Source organism: Saccopteryx leptura, chromosome 2 (assembly GCF_036850995.1).
Source record: "Saccopteryx leptura isolate mSacLep1 chromosome 2, mSacLep1_pri_phased_curated, whole genome shotgun sequence".
Lineage (NCBI taxonomy): Eukaryota > Metazoa > Chordata > Mammalia > Chiroptera > Emballonuridae > Saccopteryx > Saccopteryx leptura.
Window position 1 is genome coordinate 77820254 of NC_089504.1, and position 16064 is coordinate 77836317.

General features: G+C 38.8%; 1 non-coding gene across 1 annotated transcript; it reads right to left on the reverse strand.

Moving 5' to 3' along the window:
* Positions 1-2990: 2990 nt before the first annotated feature.
* Positions 2991-3097, reverse strand: LOC136396454 (U6 spliceosomal RNA). The gene has a single exon (XR_010749741.1). It is a non-coding gene; the product is annotated as a U6 spliceosomal RNA (small nuclear RNA).
* Between the last annotated feature and the right edge of the window lie 12967 nt (positions 3098-16064).

Below are 16064 nucleotides of genomic sequence, written 5' to 3' on the forward strand. Positions count from 1 at the left end.
GTGCCGAGTGGATCCCGGTCGGGTGCCTGCGGGAGTCTGTCTGACTGTCTCTCCCTGTTTCCAGCTTCAGAAAATTAAGAAAAAAAAAAAAAAAGAAATGGAATGATATCACAGGGATCTGTGTCCCCATGTTGGTCCCCTGCAGAATGATAACCTCTGGTCACACCAAGAACTAAGACCAAAAAAGGAGGGTGTGCTATGTAAATTACCTTTATATGTGGACTCTGTCCTGTCTCAGGGTCAGGTTATTTAAAGAACCCGACTGAGCCAGACAGTGCCCTCCCAGGGTCTGCCTTTGTCCGCTTGTAACTTGGTTTTTCAGTTTCCCAGTATCTCACATGACCTTTTCTTCCCAGTCCTTAATCATATCTTACTCACCGTTTTTCCCCAATTGGTTGACAGTGACTTCTTATTAATAACCTGTGGTCTCTACTCTTAAAGAGTTAAAAGTCTAATAAGGAAATAAACTATCTGCACAAATGATATGAAACTATTCATGCAAATTAAGGAAGTACAAGACCAAAGGGGTCTAAATTCAGGCCCCACAGGTCAGGGCAGTAGAGATACTTAAGAGAAGGGGGTTTCTTTGGGGGGTGTGCCATATGGACACACCTTCTCCTTATAACACAGAAATACCTGAGGGTTTTTTTTTCCCCAAAAGATTTGGAAGCAAAGTTAGTTTAATCAAGAGCATGTTAATAAGAAGGCGCTGGTATTGACATTGTACTTGGTGAGCATTCTGTAATTAGAATAAAGAACACCTTGTATTCTGTAATTCGTATAAAGCACGGCTTGTATTTGTATAAAGGACACTGCATCTGTCAAGTGTCATTAAAATACAGCTGAGGTTACATTGTATCAGCAAGGATATCAAGGAGGAAGCCAGAGGGTCAGATCTTCAGGGACTTGGCTTGTTTCACTTACATGGTATTCTTTAAGTGTCAGTGGCTCATTCTGTTGGCAGCTCAGAGAATGATTCAGGTTTAGAACTATAGGTGTGTGGGCCCTGAAGGAGGCAATGAATGGTTTAATACCAACTTACTAATGCCGTCAAGAAGTAGCAATTCTGGTAACTGGAAGTCTGGAAGCTTCCACATGTATCCATTTCCATAGACAGGAGTTGGCTAGATTTTTTTTTTTAGGTGAGAGGAAGGGAAATAGAGAAACAGACTCCCACATACACCCCACTGTTATCTATCCAGTAACCCCCATCTGGGGCCAATGCTGGAGCACTGAGCTATTTTTAGCACCTGAGGCTGATGTGCTTAGACCAAATGAGCTATCTTCAGTGCCCTGGGCTATGCTCAAACCAACTGAGCCACTGGCTGCAGGAGGGGAAGAGGGAGAGAAGTGAGAGAGTGAGTGGGAGAGAAGCAGATGGTTGCTTCTTCTGTGTGCCCTGACTGGGAATCGAACCCAGGACATTCATATACCAGGCCAATGCTGATCCCCTGAGCCACCAGCCAGGACCTGTTGGCTAAATTTACAAAATAAATTTTCCCTGACTGGATGGCTCATGGGATAGAATGTCGTCTCAGTGTGCTGAGGTCATGGGTTCGAGAAGCAACATGAGTATAAACTAAATATAACAATTTAATGCAGAGGTTGGGAACCTACGGCCCATGAGCCAGATGTGGCTCTTTTGATGGCTGCAGCTGGCTCGCAGACAAATCTTTAATAAAAATAATAATAACGTTAAAATATAAAACATTCTCATGTATTACAATCCATTCATTTCTTACCGCTCATGTTCATGGTTACGGGTGGCTGGAGCCAATCACAGCTGTCCTCTGGGACAACACCAAATTATTATTGGATAATGCATAATGTACACGGATCATTGTATGGCTCTCACGGAATTATATTTTAAAATATGTGGCGTTCATGGCTCTCTCAGCCAAAAAGGTTCCCGACCCCTGATTTAGTGGAACAATGAGTTGATGTCTCCCTGTCTCTCTTTCTCAAATCAATAGAAAACATAAAAAAAAAAAGTCTCTCCAGTGTTTCTCAAATCTTTTGTCTATGAATCACCTGGTGTATGTTAACGTGGACATTGCGGGCCCCACATAGGACTTCTGGGGTTAGGCCCAGCTATCTGCACTCCTACAAGCACCCCCGGTCTTCCAGAATTAGGAAATCTGTGGACCACATTTTCAGAAATGCTGCCTTTAAGTTTTCCATGTATCCCAGCTGTCAAATCACTGTTGGAGGGGCCCTAATTCCATCTCTTGCTAAAGAAAGAGGTCTGGAAGTAGTTTTCTTTCTCCTCCCACATTCAATCTGCCATGTCTTTCTGCCACCCTTTAACATTTCTTTGTGCTTGCCCCTCTTCTCAAGCTCCTCACCCCAAATCACCAACCAGACTCCAGGATTTTCCGGCATGGGTCACTGCTTGAGCTACATTAGCCCACACCAGGCTGTACAGCTGAGAAGGGAACGGGGTCATTTGGACAACAATCTTCCTTTGACCTCAGTTACTAAACAATTTAATTTTCCAGAGGTGCCCAAGTGATAACTAAAGGCTCAGTCTTACAAAGTGGTTGTTTTATAAACTTGAATTTCTTGTCAACATTTTAAAAGTAGGGGAAATTTCTCATAAAATCCATATTTCTGGCTATTCTTAAAATGTCAGTGGATCTGCCCATTCTGGTCAGTTTCCCTAAAAGAAATGGTGAGCTGGTCGCAAGGAGAAGCTGCCCCCTGAGACACCAGGTGTGTGTGCTATAAGGGTGGGTGGCTTGAGGGTCAGGGCTCCACTGCTCCAAGGCCCTTGACCTCATATTTGTAATTCTGTATTTTTTTCATATAGAAAAGATATGGCAAACCTACTAGGGAATGAAGCCTCCACAGTTATATGTTTTAGACTCTATGAAACCCGGACCACCCGGGCACTGTGTTCTATGTACTCCCTACATCGAGGACAAAGACTGGCCACCATTCATCATCAAACCAGCCAGTAGAGTTTTTTTTGTTGTTGTTGTTTATTTTTTTAAAATATGGAATACTTCATGAATTTGCGTGTCATCCTTGTGCTGGGGCCAGGCTAATCTTCTCTGTATTGTTCCAATTTTAGTATATGTGCTGCCAAAGCAAACACTAGATTTTCTTAATGTAAAGAAATATCTCTCTGAACTTCTGGGTCTATAGAAACAAAAGACAAACTGAGAGGGCCTCACACTTCAGGCAGAAAGAGAGGGAGCCTATATTTTCATGTGTGTTCTGGCCCGGGCCCCTGGCACTCAGGTTCATAATCCCTGGCTGCACCTAGTCCTCATTCTACAATTCCTAATTCCTTAGGTGCCGACAGTCATATCAACATTTCTGTACATAGTCATCAAGCTTGCTTTCCTCTCCATTTCTTTGGACACATTTAAATCCCCAAAATTAATCTTCATTTGGAGGGTGAGTGCTAAGTATCCCATATTGGAGAAAGAAAAATAGAAGTGCTCTTTGCCCATGGAAAAAGAATGAGCTGTACTTCTTGCTCATTTGGAATGAAATGTTCTAGGGGAAAAGGACTGGACCATCTCTGCATTTTTACAGCCAGTGTTTGCAGGCATGTCTAAAAGCTGTGAGAACTCAATCAATATCTGCTGACTCTGATGATAAGACATATATAGAATGGATTAAAGCATATGTTCTCCAGTTACCTTTTTTTAAATTATTATTCAGCGAGGGGAGGGAAGGTAGAGACAGACTCCCACATGTGCCCCCACTGGGGTCCACCTGGCAAGCCTACTAGGGAATGATGCTATGCCTACCTGGGGCATTGCTCCGTTGCTCAGCAACCGAGCTCTGCTTAATACCTGAGGCACAGGCTAGAGAACCACCCTCAGCGCCTGGGGCCAACTTGCTCCAGTCGAGCCATGGCTGCAGAAGAGTTAGAGAGAGAGAGAGAGAGAGAGAGAAAGAGAGAGAGAGAGAGAGAAAGAGAGAGAGAGAAAGAGAAGCAAGGGGGAAGGGTGGGTGCTTTTCCTGTGTGCCCTGACTAGGAATCAAACCTGGGACATCCACATGCCAAGCTAACACTCTACCACTGAGCCAGTTGACCAGGGCCTCCAGTTACCTTCTAAGACACGATTTTTCTATACTGGTCACTGCTTGGAACAGATCCTTTTATCCTACAGCATTAGAGTTCCATGGAAAGTCAAATATTTTTGTTGTAGCCGCATGCTGCTATATCAGGAATTCGGTCATCACATTTTCCCCCTCCAAGATCCTATTTGCTTTACTCGGTATTTCTCATGTTGTTCATAGGTTGTTTTAAAGTCCTTTTCACTCTTGAGCTTGTGAAGGACTTGGTGATGTTATCTGTTAATATATTTATTAGTCAGTAAGACCTGGTCTGCTCCTCTGTGGGGTGGAGGAGAAGCCGTGTGCATTATAGATCATAGGGTGGGAAGTCTTCCCGAGCTGTTTATTTGAAGCTTATTTTAACACTCTCCATTTGCACAGACTATTAGGTCTCTTCTTTTCTTTCTTTCTTTCTTTCTTTCTTTCTTTCTTTCTTTCTTTCTTTCTTTCTTTCTTTCTTTCTTTCTTTCTTTCTTTCTTTTTAGATAACATCTTCTTAAAAGGAAACACCTAAAGCTCTAAAAATATGACAATGTAAGTGAAAGGGCATTTTGTTGAACGTGGTCACTTGCCATGTCTACTTTCTAATTCTTCCTGGATGAGGGTGAGGTGGGGGATGTAACTTATTACTCTGAATCTGAGCCATTAACCATTTTTTCCCTACAAAATAATGGGTTGAGAGCCAATACCCACCAGGTCAATGTAGACATCTGTGGGTCATGATTGTGCAATTAATTAAGGAGTTGGTTATTTTCATGATATTGATACTAGCATAATTATTCAGTAGTTTCTCATCTTAATTATATTTTGCCTACATAAATGTCAATCGTTTTTTCTACTTTAAAAAAATTCAGATTTTCAATACTTTCGCTAAGCACTATAAATACACTTGCTGACTCCTCTTCAGAAATGAAGAAACTGATTTTTCTGTTAAGAGAATTGTTTCATCTTAAATAAAATTATTCATTGAATCACTTCAGTTTTTATTCATCCATATCATCAATGACATATTGTATTTTTTTCAACCTTTGCTTTGAACCTGCCATGCTTTGCACAATGCTGCAGATAGGCAGCCCCTTGTGAAGTGAGCACTTCGGTGACCACCAGTAGTGTCAGGCCATCATTTATGCCATCACCGAGTGACTTAACAGCAGCCTGGAACATCTGGCTCCAGTGATGATGCACAGAGAAACTGGGTCAGTCTCCTGCTCAGGCAAACCAGTAGTGCTGAACAAAATATTTCTGTAAACTGCTTCAAGGCATTGACAACACAAGGCAATGAAAAACTGCCAGACCATAATCCTGGGAGAAGATGAAAATCTAGAGAGGTGAACATGGTTTTAGGAGCTGCTTTTCCTCGGGGAGATTTGAAAATTCTAGAAGAGATAGCTGACAGGCTGAGAACTAAGTAACACTTTTTAAAGTTTCCCGAGTTGGGAAGACAAAATCTGAACTCTAAGGCCTGCCAAAGCAGTGGTAGTAAGTAGATCCACGTTTGAGGTCACCCCACAGGAATGAGGGCAGACAGGGAGCAGTCCGGTGCCCCCAGGGACTGCAGCCAGCTTAGAATTATCTGTGTGCCTGAGATTTATTAAGATGATTCTAAAACATCTGCACCTTCAGAGAATCAAACAAAAATCCTGGAAAGGTTATTAAAAGAAAGGGTAGTGATAGGCCAGTTATTTTTATGAAAGAATCAAACAAAAATCCTGTAAAGGTTATTAAAAGAAAGGGTAGTGATAGGCCAGTTATTTTTATGAACATAGATGTAAAATATCTTCAATAAAATATTAGCAAATATAATCTATCAATATACAAAAGTACATATATAGTGTGTCCGTAAAGTCATGGTGCACTTTTGACCAGTCACAGGAAAGCAACAAAAGACTATAGAAGTGTGAAATCTGCACCAAATAAAAGGAAAACCCTCCCAGTTTCTGTAGGATGATGTGGCAGCATATGCACATGCGCAGATGATGACGTAACACTGTGTATACAGCGGTGCAGCCCACAGCCATGCCATTCGAGATGTGGATGGTACAGAGGAAAGTTCAGTGTGTTCTGTGGCTCGCTAAATTTGAATCCGTGACCAAAGTGCAACGTGAATATCGGCACGTTTATAACGAAGCGCCACCACATAGGAATAACATTACTCGGTGGGATAAGCAGTTGAAGGAAACCGGCAGTTTGGTGGAGAAACCCCGTTCTGGTAGGCCATCAGTCAGTGACGAGTCTGTAGAGGCTATACGAGATAGCTACCTAAGGAGCCCTAAAAAATCTGTGCGTGTGTGTGCTCGACAATTATACCTAAGCAAGACTACAGATCATAAGGTGTTAAAGAAACGTCTCTGTTTTACGGGGTACAAATTGCAACTGTTGTACGCTATCAAACTGGCGGATAGACCCACACGATGCACGTTTGCTACAGATATGCTTCATGAGATCGACAATGATGCAAGATTTTTGCAGAAGATTATGTTTAGCGATGAGGCGACCTTCCATATCTGTGGACATGTTCATCGCCATAACGTCCAAATATGGGCTGCTGAACATCCTCATGCCTACGTTGAGTACGAACGTAACACCCCTAAAGTGAACATGTGGTGTGGCCTGTGCATGATAAGTTGATAGGCCCATTTTTTTTCGCGGAGCAGTCTGTGACGGCAAAGTCCTATCTTGACATGTTGGAATTGTATGCAGTGTCACAATTTCCAGAAGGTGTCATCTTTCAACAGGACGATGCTCCTCCACACTACGCCACCATTGTTCGTGAGTTTCTCGATAGAACATTCCCCCAGCAGTGAATAGGCAGGGGTTCTGTCAAGCCATGGCCACCACGATCCCGGGATCTGATGCCCTTAGACTTTTACTTTTGGGGTTATGTGAAGCAACATGTGTACATTGAACATATCAATGACATTAATCACTTAAGACAGAGAATCACAGATGTTATTCACTCTGTTACACCAGACGTCCTTACCTTTGTGTGGCAAGAACTTCACTATTGTTTGGATGTGTGCAGGACAACAAATGGAGCCCACATTGAACTGCACTAAATAGTATGAAACTGGGAGGGTTTTCCTTTTATTTGGTTCAGGTTTCACATTTCTATCGTCTTTTGTTGCTTTCCTGTGACCGGTCAAAAGTGCACCATGACTTTACGGACACACTGTATTATATGAACAAGTTGTTTGTTTTCTAGGAATGCAAGGTTTTTCTGATATTTGGAAATCAATCTATGTAATTCACCACAGAACAAAGGAAAAGATCATTATTTCCTAGAAGCAGCCAAAAATTTGATAAAATTTAACCATGTTCATAATAAATTCTTAGCAAACTAGTAATAAATAGGGAATTTCTTAAATAGAATAAAGGATGCCTACCAAAAAAAAAAAGAATAAACAAATACAATAATGAAGGGTGCTTGCTATCTCCCCTGCTGTTTGACATTTCCCTGAAGGATTATACGTGCAGTTAGGTGAAGGAGAAAATTAAACATTGGAAAGGGGGAAGTAACAGCATTCACATACCACAGGTTTGCTGTCATCGAAAAATTCAAAAGAATCTTGAAATAAACAATTAGAATTAATAAATGAACTTCTCAAGATCATTAAATAAAAACACATTATAAAAAATCAGTTATACATTTATATTCTACAACAGCTAAGGAGTGAAAATTTGAACATATTTAGGAATACAGCTAACAGAAGATACGAATGAAACCTGGCGAGACAAAAGGGCAGAAGCAAAGAAGGCAATTGAAGATATAATGGCTAAGAAATTTGTAAAACTGGTGAAAAGCATCAATGCACAAATTAAAAGTACTGCACACTATAAATAGAACAAGTAAAAAAAATCTACATCTCTGCACATCATGGTTAAACTGATGAAAACAAATGACACAGAGAAAACTTTATGAGCAGCTGCGGTGGAAAGGCATGCAGACATATTACTTTGATTTTACAAAACTGAGATGGGCTGACTTTGTATGAGAAATAATGGAACTAAAAAGAAATGAAAAAATACAAGTGAAGTACTGAAAGAAAATAAGTACCAACCTAAAATTTTATTTTCATCTGTAACTGAGATGAAAACATTTGCAGAAGAAGAAAACCTTAGGGGATTCACCACCAGCACACCCATTCTTAAGAAAATACCACAGGTATTTTTCAGGCAGAATAAAATGTTCACAGATGGAAGATGGGAGAAGCAGGAAGAAAGGAAGAACAATAGGAAGGGGCAACTGTTAATAAACTGGAAAGAATACTGGCTGTATAAATGTCTTGTAAACCTACGTCAGCAGGCAAGAAAATGGAGTTACCGTATTCTGGAATCCTTGCATTGTCCAAGAGAAGGGCAAGACTGCTGATCAACATTAAATGTTCACAAGTCAGGAATGCATGTGTTAATCTCACATATACCCACTGGAAAGGGCTTATAAATTTGAAGCTAATAGTAGCAACAAATAGAGTAACAGACACTTAACCAATACAAACAAGTTTAAAAATAACCCAGGAATGAGGAAGATAAAGCAGACAGAGCAAATAAAAAACACAGTAAGATTATAGTTTTAAACCAAATATATCAGAATTTATATTAAATATAAACAGATTAAATGATCAAATTTTAAAAATATTTCAGACTAGATTGAAATATTTCATAAAGCTTATTAGACACACCTAAAACATGAGTATACAGAAACGTTAGAATACAAAGAAATAACCAAAAGAAAGCTAATGTATAATAGCCATTTACAATTAATGTTAATGTCAAATAAAACATTTTGAATTAAAAAAAGCATTTGAAGTAAAGAACATGATTAATAGAATAAAGGGTTTTACTCACCAGAAATATATAATAAACCTAAATTGTATGCAGCTAATAATACAGCTTTAAAGTAAATAAAGCAATATTTAACAGATATACAAGAAATAGAATCATTCACATATAGTGAATAATTTTAACACAACATTGTCAGTTATTGATAAAATACATGGATAAAAATAAATAATAATAACATAGGTTTCACAGCATAATTATCAAATACTGTGTCAACATACGTAGAGTACTATGCTCAGCAATGGCAGAATGTGCATTATTTTCAAAAACATGCAGAGCATTTATAGAAATTGACTCTATGCTGGAACTTGAGGCAAATCTATGCAAATTTCAAAATAGTCACATCAGCAGACTATGTTCTACATATACCATAGAATTAAATTTAAAATGAATTATAAAAAGACATTTATAAAACTTCCATACATTTGGAAATTAAGCTATAGACTTTCAAATAACCCATCAGTCAAGGCAGAAATTTTAATTATAATAAGAAAATATGAAAAATAGAATAATTAAATTACTATATATTAAAATATGTGGGCTACAACTAAAAGTATGCGTAAAGGGAAACTTGTGACTTTGTATGCATTGAGGGAACCTGAAAATCAATGAGCCACCATTCATCTCAAGAAGTTAGAAAAAGGCCTGATCTGTGGTAGAGAAGTGGGGAGGGCGTCAACCTGGAATGCTGAGGTCGCTGGTTCGAAACCCTGGGCTTGCCTGGTCAAGGCACTTATGGGAGTTGATGCTTCCTATCCCCCCTCTTTTCTCTCTCTCTCCTCTCTAAAATGAATAAATTTTTAAAAATTTAAAAAAAGAAGTTAGAAAAAATATCAAATTAAAGTAAAAGGAAGGAAAGAATAAAGATAACAGAAAATAATGATATAGAAAGCAAATATAAAGTAGAGAACATAAATAAACCCAAAACTGATTCTTCGGAGGAACTGGTAGAACTGATAAACTCCTCTGGGGCAGATGAAGAAACCATAAAAGAAGGCAAATAACCAATGTCAGGAATGAAGAAAGTAACGTTTGTTACAGAACTTATAGACATTGACTATATGAGAGTATAATAAACAACTTAATGATAATATATTTAAAAATTTATATGAAATTCACAAATTCCTTGAAGAAACAGAATAAATCTGATACAAAAAGAAAGAAAAAGTCTGGTAAATATTAAATCTATAATTGAAAACCTCCCAAAAGGAAAACTTTGGGTTTGATGGTCTTAGTAGTAAATTTTACCAATCACTTAAAGAAGAAATAAAATAGTACATAAATTATTTCAGAGAATAAGAGAAACACAAGCAACATGATTTATTAAACCAGCATAATCTTATACTTCAACTTAACAAGGACAGTATGAAAAGGGAACTTACAGGGCAGTCTCATTCTTAAACAAAGACAAATAGGTTAATGGAATAGAGAAAAATGACCTATGTCAGACATAGCTGAAAAAGGGTTTGATTCTAGAATATATTGAGATTGTCTGTAAGTCAATAAGTAAAAGACATTCCATCATGGACAATGGATTTAATGGGTATTTCACAAAAAAGAATATTCAAATGGCCAATGAAAATATGAATAGATGCTCACTACTTCATAAATAATTAGGAATATGCAAACTAAAATCTTTAGATATTACTACAGAATGGCTAGTCCAAAAGACAGACAATACCCAGTTCCAATTAGGATGTGGAACAAAGGGGAACAAACATCGCTGGTGAAGGTGTATATCAGTGCAACCATTTGTAAACCTATCTGGTATTATAATAATAAAATTGAATATACACTGTCCGTGACTGAGCAATTCTGTCCCTGGGTAAAACTCAACAGGTGTGCTTGCATGTGAGTGCACCTAGAGATGCATTCAAGAATGGTCTCAGCTGCATAATTCATACAGTCTCAAAATGAAAGCAGCTCAAATTTTCATCAGTAGAGAAAAAAAGTAAATTTCTAAGAAGAATCCTCTATCACAGTGTCCATGGAACTGTTTTGGTAAAAGAGCAAGTCTGAAGTGGTTCTTCCTTTGATGTAGACAAGCTTGGGTGGGGAGCCATCGCATCCATGTGGAGAGGATGAGTTATTTCATGTCAGCAACTGTCTGCTCTTCACCAAAAAGCACCTATATTTAAGAATTGTCATCTAATGAAAATCCCCTAAAGGACATAGGATTGTCTCCTACTTGACCTTCCTCAAATTCAAATGTTCATCATGCGGTACCACCAGAAGGTTTCATTTGTGTACGTCATCAGTTTAGCTTCTGAACAAACTTTCTTTTCCAACTTGCATTTAGTGCTCTTCTCTGTCCAGGAAGATAAGCCTGTGTTCCAGGGCAGGAGATGCAGAGCTGCTGGGGAAAGAATCCTTAGAGACACACAGACTAGGTTTAAACTCCTGCTCCGCTTTTTACCAAAGTGTAACTATGGACAAAAGTACTTGGTTTATACAAATTACAGTGTCCTCGTCCACATGGGGATAAGAATCCACACAGCATAATAAAATTGAGGAAGCTTGTACAAAATATGTATAGAAATATGTTCAAATGGTAGCAATTCATATTTCACGTTGATGGGTTCTTAACCAGCTTCAGTTTTAGAATGTGTGTTTTGACCGTGACTCAGACCTTGTCTCCTCCCCCCCCCCAGTTGACTGTGCTAAGAACCCCAGGAATGACTTAAATTGAGCTCATCCCCAACTGAGCTGATCAGGGAAAGCATTTGTGTATCACCCAAATGCAGACTGGAAGAAGGGAGGAGAAGAGAGAAGGTAGGAGGAGATCTAGGCAAGAGAACAAGATAAGTCTCTGGACTCTTGAAAACTAGACTGTGATGGTGGGGATAGAAATTTCTATCACCTAAGTGTTTATAGCCTTCTTGTACCTGACCAGCCAGATGGGATTTCCTTTGCTGGCCCTTTCTCTGTCCTTTTAAAGGGGGCTTCTATCTGTGCCGGCTCAGTTCAGAGGTGTCTGTTTAGTAGAATCAGACAATGTACATATAACACAAACTGGATTCTGGGGAAGAAAAAATAATAAGAACAGAGGGAAGAGAACAGTGAAGGCAGACAGCAGGCTTGGTGTCAAAGAAAGTTTTCCATATATATATATATATACCACAAAATAGGAAACCTAGGGTTTAGAACCAGTTGTGCCTCCCTCACCACAGTCTAGTCACAACTTTTTCATTCCCCCCAGTGAAACCCCACTCTCTTTAGTCATCAACCCCAATCCCTTTATCCTGGCCCTCCCAGCCCAAGGTAGCCACTAATCTACTTTCTGTCTCTATGGATTTGCCTGTTAGAGAGAGGAGAGAGAGAGAAAAGGGGTGGGGGAGGAGTGGGAAGTAGTAGAGAAGCAACTCATAATAGTTGCTTCTCGTATATGTCTTGACCAGGCAAGCCCAGGGTTTCAAACCAGTGACCGCAGCATTCCAGGTCGACACTTTATCCACTGCGCCACCATGGAAAAGCTTATTTTATTTAGTATAGTATTTTCTGGGTTCATCCATATTGTAGCAATTTATTTTATTGTACTCAATTTCTTTTATTGCCAAATAATTTTACATGATATGGCTGTATCACACTTTATTTATCTATTTATCAGTTGATAGACATTTGGATTGTTTCCACTTTTGGATATTTTGAATACTACTGGAATGAACATTCATGTATGAATTAGTGTGAACATGTTTTCATTTTACTTGGGTTTATAAGCAAAAGTGGAAATGTTAGATCATATGGTAACTATGCTTAATCATTTTAGGAACTGGCAGACTGTTTTCCAAAATGACTGTACCATTTTATATTCCCATCAGCAGTGAGGGGGTTTTCAGTTCTCCACATCCTCACCAACACTAATTATCTAGTTTTAAAATTACTATTATAGCCATCTTAATGGGTATGGTGTGTTACCTAGCTATGACTTTGGTTTGCATTTCCCTGACGGCTAACTGCCTCGATTTCTATTAACTGTGGTACTTTTTGGATATAAGACTACTGAATTAAGGGTACAGTTTTAAAGTTCATGTATAGTGCCAAACTGCCTTTTATTAATTATATCAATTTTACTCTGCCTGGAAGTATATAGAATGTATATACTATGTTTCACAATATTTTCATCAAAATAAATATTATATTTAAAATCTTTGCCAATTTTGTGAAATTGGAATTATTTATTTTAACACCCTTTCTAGTAAAACTGAAGTTTTTTGATGCATAATTATTTATATAACTTTAGTGAGGTCATATTCTTTGTATATTTTCCTATTGAGTTTTAGTTTTTGCTTTGGAAGTTGTTCTTAAAATAACTAACATTCATTTAAATAGTGTATTATAGAAAAGGAAAATTTTTGAGTAAATTATTACTATAAAATATTTTTTAAAAAACTATTATTTCAGAGGTCTTGTGACAAACTGAATAACCATTGCCAAAGTCTTAAAAGATATTTAGAAATTTGAAAGTTTACATTTGGTTGTTTACATAATGCAAAATATTACAAAAATGAAAACTAAATAGGAGAGAATGCTTTGATTACATGAGACATCAATGCTTCAATGAATCTAATTGAAAATTTGATGATAGTTTATGTTCAATGAAATGGAGGAAATTACAAGTGGTAATTATTTGGGGTTGATCTTTCATTCAGCTTCTTAGACACTTTAATTGCATTCATGAACATAATTGGATCTCTCTGTGTTTATTTGTGTTTAAAAGAATTTCATGATAAAATCTAGGTCTGAGTTCTCTATTACTATTTGACTAACCAAATTCTTAAACAGAAATCACTGAAGCGTCAAATGCACCCCCAGGCTAGCAGTGCTTCCAGAAGGCGGGTGTGAGCTGTGAGCTGGGGAATACTCAGTCACCAGCTCCAAATCTCCCCCGACTGTTTAATGCTTTAAGGTCACAATTGCTCATAACCAAGTAGATCTGTGAGCCCAGAAGGGCTCAGCCAAAACTATAGAGTGGTTCTGAATGTCTGGTCTTCTTAAGTTCTCTCTTTCCAGGCCTGAGTCTTCCTGTTGCCAAAAGTTGGTTGTTTTATATGGCTATAGCCAGAGGGAGCACAGAGCCGTGTGGGGTGGATGATGGATATTACTCTATGTTCTTTTTTTTACACTCTTTCAATAGCTAGCTATAGGTCTAAGACATAGGAGGAAACTGTTTCTTACATTTAACTATACCAGATAAGGCATGGGAAAGAAGGGTCCCCAAAAGACCCTGAGTTCATGCACATGGACATCATTGGTTTGGGGACACACACTGTGTGAAAGGAGTAATATATCCCTCTTTGTGACTTTTTCTCTGCAAGTGACATTCAATAAGGAGGTCTGACAAGTGTTCTTATGTTCCTGGTGTCAGAGAATGCTGAGGAATAAGAAGTGTTTTCAACAGGAGTCTTGAGTCAGGGCCTTGTTATGGGTTGAGTTGTGTTTCCCTCAGAACACTAGATCTTTGAAGTCCTAACTTCTCAGTATCTCAGAATGTTACTTTATTTGGAAATGGGTTTGTTGAAGATTTAATTAGCTACATTTAGATGAGGTCATACTGGAATAGAGTGGCCCCTTAATCCAACATGGCCAGCATCTTATAAAAGCAAAATTTAGATGCAGATATATACAGCTTGTAGAACACCATGGATGACAGGCAGAAACTGGACTGCAGCACCTAGAAGCCCAGGAACCCCAGGGATTTCTGGCTGTCAAGAGAAGCTGGGAGAAGCGCACAGACCAGCTTCTCCTCACAGCCCTCTGAAAGAATCAACCCTGTAGATGCCTGGAATTTGTACTTCTGACCTCCAGAGCTGTGAGAGAAGGAATTTCTGTTGTTTTAAGCCACCAGAGTGTGGGAATTGGTTACAGTAGTTCTAGCATGTTGATACAGTCCCCAAATTGTTAGTCAAGCTGCTTAATAATTTTGTCTCAATTTCTTTTCTTGTAAAAAAAAAAAAAAAATACCTGCCCACTGTTATGATCCAATGGGCTTATATCAGAGAAGGGTTTATGGTTGGCTGCCTGAGCCTTCTGGCCTGAGGGGAATTTCCAAGATTTCCACCCACTCTCGCCCCAGCACTAGCACTGCATCTTAGAGCAAAACGGTGGCTCTTGAACTTGAACATGTGTCGGAATCACCTGGAGGGCTTGTTCAGTCAGAGTGGGCGTGCCGCTTCCCTAACTGCCACCGCTCCGAGCTGCTCATCCAGTCGCTTGGGGTGGGGCCTCTATAATTTCTTTTTTTTTCAATAAAAATAAATTTATTATAAATTTTAATGGGGTGACATTGATAAATCAGGGTACATATGTTCAGAGAAAACATCTCCAGGTCATTATGACATTTAATTATGTTGCATACCCATCACCCAAAGTCAAATTGTCTTCCGACACCTTCTAACTGGTTTTCTTTGTGCCCTTCCCTCCCCCCCCCCCCACCCCTTAACCACCACACTATTGTTTATGTCTCTGAGTCTCATTTTTTTAAAATTAATTTTAATGGGGTGACATTGATAAATCAGGATACATATGTTCAGAGAAAACATCTCTAGGTTATTTTGACATTTTATTATGCTGCATTCTCATCACCCAAAGTCCAATTATCTTCCTTCACCTTCTAACTGGCTTTCTTTGTGCTCCTCCCTGCCCCCAACCCCATCCCTCTCCTCCCCCGCACCCTGTAACCCCCACACTCTTGCACTCTTGTCCATGTCTCTGAGTCTCATTTTTATGTCCCATCTATGTATGGAATCATATACTTCTTAGTTTTTTCTGATTTACTTATTTTGATCAGTATAATGTTATCAAGGTCTATGCATGTTGTTGTAAATGATCCTATGTCATCATTTCTTATGGCTGAGTAATATTCCATAGTATAATATATATATATATGTACCAGAGCTTTTTAATCCACTCGTCCACTGACGGACACTTGGGCTGTTTCCAGATCTTCGCTACTGTGAACAATGCTGCCATAGACATGGGGTTGCATTTCTTCTTTTCAAACAGTGCTATGGTGTTCTTGGGGTATATTCCTAAAAGTGGGATAGCTGGCACAAAAGACAGTTCAATTTTTAATTTCTTGAGGAATCTCCATACTGTTTTCCACAGTGGCTGCACCAGTCTGCATTCCCACCAGCAGTGCAGGAGGGTTCCCT